Genomic DNA, 7640 nt, shown 5'->3' with positions numbered 1-7640 from the left:
AACCATAACCACACCATCTCATAGATGAAACCTAATAACAAAACACACCATCTCACAAATGATACAAAACTAATTATTCCTCACTCTTCCTTCAATTTCCTTCCCCATCAAGTTTAGGCCTCATAATTGAACTATACTAAATTTGCAACCTGTGGTGTTGTTTCACTTTACCCAAATGGAATTGTCTCACGTCTCAACTGCTCTACAATTAAACTTGACTTCAACATCCCGACTTTGTGATAGTATAAGTTTCTGATTTGCACTTCCTAATTTAACTAGCACTTTGTTTCACATAACATTCAATTTCTTAAAAAAACATTGTTTTACGTGGGTAGAAAACATAAATTAAATAAGAAAACATAAATTAGGAGGGAAGGAAATGAAATATAATTTTTTTTGTACTTTGTATCTTTCTCAAATAGTAATCAGGAACATAACAAATAAAATCCATCTAAAATACATTCTCTCTTAATTTTTGCTCCTTTTTTTCCTATTTAATAAAATTATTTCTTTTGTTCCTTTTCAATTATTGGTTTTTAATAGAAGATCCTTAGCGAACAAAGCCATGATGGTTACTCTCTACATAGAAACGAGACATGCTCAAGTTGAAAAGTTGTAATAGTGAATTCACACAAATATTTCATCATTGGCTACAATTTCACCTATTTTAAATCTTTTTCTATCATGAATTATTTTTTTGACAAAATAGTGCAATATTATGAAAAATAAAAAATAAAAATTTAACTAATAATATGTTGGAATCTCTTAGACTTGTTGAGACTACAGAACTGGCAAAGGAGAAAACTCAAACCCAGGAACAGAGAAAGAAAACAAAATATGGCTCAAGCTCATGAGCATGAGACTTTCATCTCTTGCCAACCACTTTGAAAGCACGTATCACAAAATGGTATATAATCACTTGAGCTAAAACTATCTCAAGCAATATGGGACTTTGTCTTCTATAATACTCAAAACTATAACAATCTCCCACATATTACAAAAGGCTCAATAAAACATTTTAAGAATAAAAGAAAAGAGTTCTTGGGTTAATATGAGATGTATTGCATCGAATCTAGTGTAGCAAGCTATATGAATTAGACCTAGACAAATAAGACTTAACACACGGTGTACTTGGTGTAGCAAACTATATCAACCAAAAACACTTGATGTGTGTTAGTAGTCTACCAATCATAGTGCAACCCCATAATTCTTGTTGTTGTTGATGTCATTGTGTTGCGCTACTAAGCCATGTGTGTGTCCGGTATTCATGAGTGCTCTAGAGTTTACTCATATAGGTGATTTCATCAAGTGTATGCTGCAAATCATACACCACCCATAAGAGATATGACAACCATTAAAAATTTTATAACCTGTTAAACTTTCTCATAACCACATAAAGTTTAAACTCACATTAATGCACTATTTAGCACTTTTTTTGCATCATAGGATGGGAATGAATATTAATTGAGATCATTTTTTGTGCTAGCAGAACTAACAAGTGACTTGTTCTTACCTATATGAACCTTCTTCATGGGATCTTCAATCACAAAGGTTAGGTTACTGTCACTTATTTGTTTTCAAGTGGCTTGAGTCTCATTCCCCTCAATGTTTTTAATAGGTTTAAATATATTTTTGGTCTTTGATATATACTCAAATTTTGCATTTGGTCCCTAATAAATTTTTCCTTTGAGATGGGTCCCTAATATTTAAAAAGTTTTGTGCGAGGTCCCTGTTGTTAAAAGAGATCCATTAACTATGGATGTGGTCATTAACTCACCACGTCGACAAGCTACATGTGATGCCATGTGTGAAACACTGCCACACACTGACCTAATCCCTAATCACATGTTGCAAAACATGATAACAGAGTGGTGTCACGAGCAGAGAATCCCCTTCAAATAAGAAATGGTTACAGGGAAACACAACGGCGGAGTTACCAACAAAGCCGCATTGGAAGCCACACGAATAACGGTGTCGTTTTTTGTCAATGAGCTCAGGGGAAATGGAAATGGAAATGGAAAGGAAAACAATGATAATGTTAACATTCCTTTGAGTGTTGTAGACACAAATGGCGTTGTTTACGAGCTTCAGGTGTTGGTAAAGACGGGTTCAGATAGTCGATCCTATATAGCCAAAGCGGGAGCAATTTTGCTACTAGATCGGTTCCTTAATGCAGAGGAGAATTTGAGCCTACAGGCTAACACCGTGATGACGACGACGATGAAGGTGTTTAGCTTGTCAGGTGTGGCGACATACAAGAAGAGGCTAGGGAGGAAGACACGTGTCGTGATCAGGTTGTGGGGTTGGCAAAGAGTGGGCCAGAGGGGGCAAGGAGGGACGCGTTGGCGGCGATGTTGAATTTGGTGGCAGATAAGGAGACAGTGGCAAGGTTGGTGGAGAGGGGTGTGGTGGGGATATCAGCAATGTCGGAAGAAGGGTTGACGATTCTAGAGGCGGTGGTGAAAAGGGGTGGGTTGGTGGCAATGGCAGTGGCATACGTCGCAATTAAGAGGCTAGGGGCGGTGCTGAGGGAAGGATGGGAGAGAGTGAGGGAGAGCGTGGCGACGATGCTAGTGACTCGGTTGAGGATTCCACGGCGGCAAGGCTTAATGGCGGGGAGAAGGAAAGGTTCACGACAACTACTACCATGGTTTCTTCGTCAACTATATTGAAGAGCATTCTCTACTCACGGTACCATGTTGTTATCATGTTCCGCAACACGCGATTCGGGATTAGGTCAGTGTGTGTGATAGTGTTTGACACGTGATCAGCTTACACGCTTGTCATACTTAACCCGACGTTACATCATAGGTAGCTTGCCAACATATTGAGTAGAGTATTAGCCCCAAAATTATTAGATATGGAGATAAATAAAATTCATCTTGTATGTGTTCAATGAATTAATAGTTGAAGAATCAAAATTAATCAATAACTAGCTTGAGGATGGAAATTCAAAATTCATCTTGTATGTGTTCAATGAATTAACAGTTGAAGAATCAAAATTAATCAATAACTAGCTTGAGGATGGAAATTCAATTAAGGAAGAGGTATGTGAAGCACTATAACATGACTAAAATGAATATTTTGTGTCTCTGTGTGTGTGTGTGTATGTGAAGCACTATAACATGACTAAAATGAATCTTAAATGGTTGGCCGCTAAGAAATGTAATAAAAAGAAATATTAAATATAATTTGTTGTTTTAAATTAAAGTTAAACATATGGGTTAAATTACTTTCTTTCTTCTCTTTTTTTATTTACATTATTTAACTTGCTCTCTATATTTTTGAAATATTCAATTTGATGTTTTATTTTTCAAATTCTTTAGTCTAAATTGACACTAACAATGTTAATAAAATTAAAAGAAAATGTAACATTCAATATTTTTTTAATAAATTAGATAACTAAATTAAACATATAAAAATAAGAGACGAAATAAAACAATAATTGACAAAATAATTTACAAGTATATGTTATGTGTATTCTTTAAATAAACATTTTCATTTATTTTTAAATTATTTTAGATTAAATTAAAAATAATAAAATGTTTTTGAAAATACCCTCATTCTTAATCAGTTTTAGATTGTTTCAACCGATTGTTTTAAGGTGTATCTAGTTTTTAAAGTTAATGGACCAAGTATTGAATCGATTGAATTGACTGTTTGGTTTGATTTTTAAGATAATTATAAAAATTAAAAAAAAAATCATGAAAGCAAACCAAATTACCTTTATATAACATCACAAATATTTTATTAGGAAATAATTTAGTTTGAATCATGGAGTCTCTTTCGAAGGATTTAATGCATATGTTTACATAATGTTGAGATTATACATATATTAAGGTTTATATATGTTATTGTGTTTAGAAAAAAAGGTTTATATATGTTAGGAAGGGCTCACTAAATACTATGACTTTATATTGAAATTGGGTGCATTTGATGAAATTATTGGATAAGTTAGTTGAAAAATTAAAAAAACTAATTTATTAATTTAAAAGAATGGGTAAAATTAATATGAAATTAGTTGTCAAATAAAAAATAACACAAAAAATCAATTACCTGAACATAAATTGAAATTTAGTAATTATATGCATTTCCAAATAAGTCTTATTTTCATATTTTAATTTATTTTAAACAACTTATCATTTTTATATAATATTTTTTTAGCTCAAGTAATAATTGATTTCCCAGTACAAATGTAAAGGCATGACATCATCGGTTCATCCAGACAAGCACGGTATTTGTTTAGAAAAATAATTAAAAAAATAATTTTTTTAAAAAAATCTCATATAGATTGATGATTTATATTTTAAAAAAATAATTTAAAATTAAATAAAAAAAAGAGTTTTTTTTAATTATTTTTAAAAATTCAAATTAATTTTTTAAAAAAACTCATCCATATGAGTTATTTTTTTAATTTTGTTATTTTTTAAAAAAGTTAAAAAAAATTAAAATTATTTAAAAAAACTCATACAAATTGATGATCCGTATGAGTGATATGGATTGTCAATCCACATGACTCATACGAATCATCAATCTGTATGATTTTTAAAAAAAATAAAAATAAAATTTTATTTATTTTAAAAAAATAAAAAATTATTGTTTTTTAAATAAAAAACACTCATACGGATCCGTATAAGTCATATAGATTCGCAATCCATATGACTCATACGGATCATCAATCCATATAAGTTTTTTTATTTTTAATTTTTAATTATTTTATAAAAATAACTTAAAAAATTAAAAATTATTTGAAAAACAAATAAACTCATATGGATTAATGATCATTCATATGGATTGACAATTCATATGACTCACACGGATCATCAATCCGTATGAATTTTTTTAAAATAATTTTAATTTTTTATTTATTTTTTAACATGTTATAGAAATTTTATTTTTATATGTTAGCAATAGTTTTAACAATTTTATAAATATTAACTTGGTAATATCATTTAGAATATACTAAACAACCACTAAAGTTCACCATATATCCTTAACAAAGCACGTGCACGCGATAACGAATGTGCACCAACGGAAAGTAAAGAAAGTAAGTTTCAATTACGAAAATAAAAAGGCACTGTAAAAATGAAAAAATGAACATGTTATTTATAACACAAAATACCTATAAGGACAGTTTTGACATTTTGGAAAACTACTAGATGTACCAGCAAAAATTCTAGATGTTCAAACCAGTTCCCCAAGTTAAAGTCACCCAACAAAGCCCAACATTATTAGCTAAAATAAAGAAGAAAAAGAGCCCAAGACTCCGCTTTGGGTGACACGTCAAACTCAAGATAGATGTTAGTTTGCACTTTTCATGTTGCTTCCCAAATGACAATTTGGAAAGTACAAGAAGTAATTTCAGGAATGCATGATACAATTGCTACTCGAGACCTACCTTCAGGGGCACTGTTCACACAAATGTGACTTTTTTAGTGTTTTCATTTTCTTTTTAACTAAAATAATATTTAAAAAAATATTTTTATAAATAATGTATGTAAAAAAAAATTATCATTTTATTTTTGTTTTAGCTACGTAGGATCAGATTAGGAAGAGTTGGTATAAGTATAATCAGAAAACATCTGTAGTAGTTTTTGTTTTATGTTTTTGAATAGAGTTCTGAGCTACTTAACTTAATAGTTCTTGTTTTATGTTTTTGCATAGAGTTATGAGCTACTTAACTTAATAGTTTTTGTTTTATTTTTTGCAGAGTTCTGAACTACTCAACAGGTTACAATTACAAATAGCTAGATATACAGAACATATGTTTTAATTTTTTTCCTTCTAAAGTATCACTAAAGACGCCTAAGCATTAGGGATTATAGTTTTTATTAAAAAAATTAAAACTTAATATGTATCAAGCTAATAGCTAACTAAAAATTAAATAAGCATAAATAACGCTTAAACAACATCATTAAGGACCATTACTTTTATTTAAAGGTGTTATTATTCCTTCTTTCATAACGGCTAAACATTATTATTAGTTTTGTTTATTTAATGTTTTAATTAGATATTTATGTAATAATTATGAGTTACTCTTTTTTTTAGACAGTTATAACTTACTCTATTATAAATTGAAATATCACATGCGAGAAAGTAAAACACTTTCATTTTTTTGTAATCTTCTTTTTATTTATTAACATAACATGGACCACATGCTTACCAAGAAGTTCAAGTTTCTTATTTATATGACACTTTTGTCAACTTCTTTTATAAGTAAGTCTTTTAAGTTCTTTTTTTACACTTTTAGTTCTAACTTTGCTTATATTGTAACATGGTTAAATAATATATTCTAATATAATGTGCATTGGTATACAAATATAGATAGAGTATTAACCCCAAAATTATTATATACGGAGATAAATAAAATTCATCTTGTGTTTGTTCAATGAATTGACAGTTGGAGAGTCAAAATTAATCAATAACTTGCTTGAGGATGAAAATTCAATTAAGAAAGAGGTACGTGAAGCATTATAACATGACTGAAATGAATCTTAATTCTAAACTAAAATTTTTTACTAAAAACTATTTTTTTAAGACAACATGTATATATATGACTATGAATTTACATTTTTCATTTTTTTAAGTTATATATATATATATATATATATATATATAATATTTCATATTAGTTATTAATTTGTTGGAGACTATTGATAAAGCCACTTAATGAGGAAGAGGTATCCACCATGCAAGAGATGCTTCTAAGAGCTAATGTAAGAGATTATGGAAGATTTGATCCTCCACCAGGTCACGTTCAACCCCCTAGCAAAGGAATACCAGCAGCTGCTCCAGACCCAAATCATCCACCTCCTCCTCCTGGTAACGGTGGATGCAAATGAAAGCGTATTCACAAAGGCAATTCATGGCTTGACCCAAAGCCTCCTCCTAATAAAAGTAGATCCAACTAAAACTCACTTGACAAAGGCATATTCAGCAAATCATTTATATATTAAATGGTTGGCCGCTAAGAAATGTAATAAGAAGAAATATTAAATATAATTTATTGTTTTAAATTAAAGTTAAACATATGGGTTAAATTACTTTTTTTCCTCACTTTTTTATTTACATTATTTAACTTGCTCTCTATATTTTTGAAATATTCAATTTGATGTTTTATTTTTCAAATTCTTTAGTCTAAATTGACACTAACAATGTTAATAAAATTAAAAGAAAATGTAACATTCAATATTTTTTTTAATAAATTAGATAACTAAATTAAACATATAAAAATAAGAGACGAAATAAAACAATAATTTACAAAATAATTAACAAGTATATGTTATGTGTATTCTTTAAATAAACATTTTCATTTATTTTCAAATTATTTTAGATTAAATTAAAAATAATAAAATGTTTTTGAAAATACCCTCATTCTTAATCAGTTTTAGATTGTTTCAACCGATTGTTTTAAGGTGTATCTAGTTTTTAAAGTTAATGGACCAAGTATTGAATCGATTGAATTGACTGTTTGGTTTGATTTTTAAGATAATTATAAAAATTAAAAAAAAAATCATGAAAGCAAACCAAATTACCTTTATATAACATCACAAATATTTTATTAGGAAATAATTTAGTTTGAATCATGGAGTCTCTTTCGAAGGATTTAATGCATATGTTTACATAATGTTGAGATTATA

This window comes from Glycine soja, chromosome 8, assembly GCF_004193775.1.
Source record: "Glycine soja cultivar W05 chromosome 8, ASM419377v2, whole genome shotgun sequence".
NCBI lineage: Eukaryota > Viridiplantae > Streptophyta > Magnoliopsida > Fabales > Fabaceae > Glycine > Glycine soja.
The sequence above is the reverse complement of the archived record's forward strand: the minus strand, read 5'-3'. Positions refer to the sequence as shown.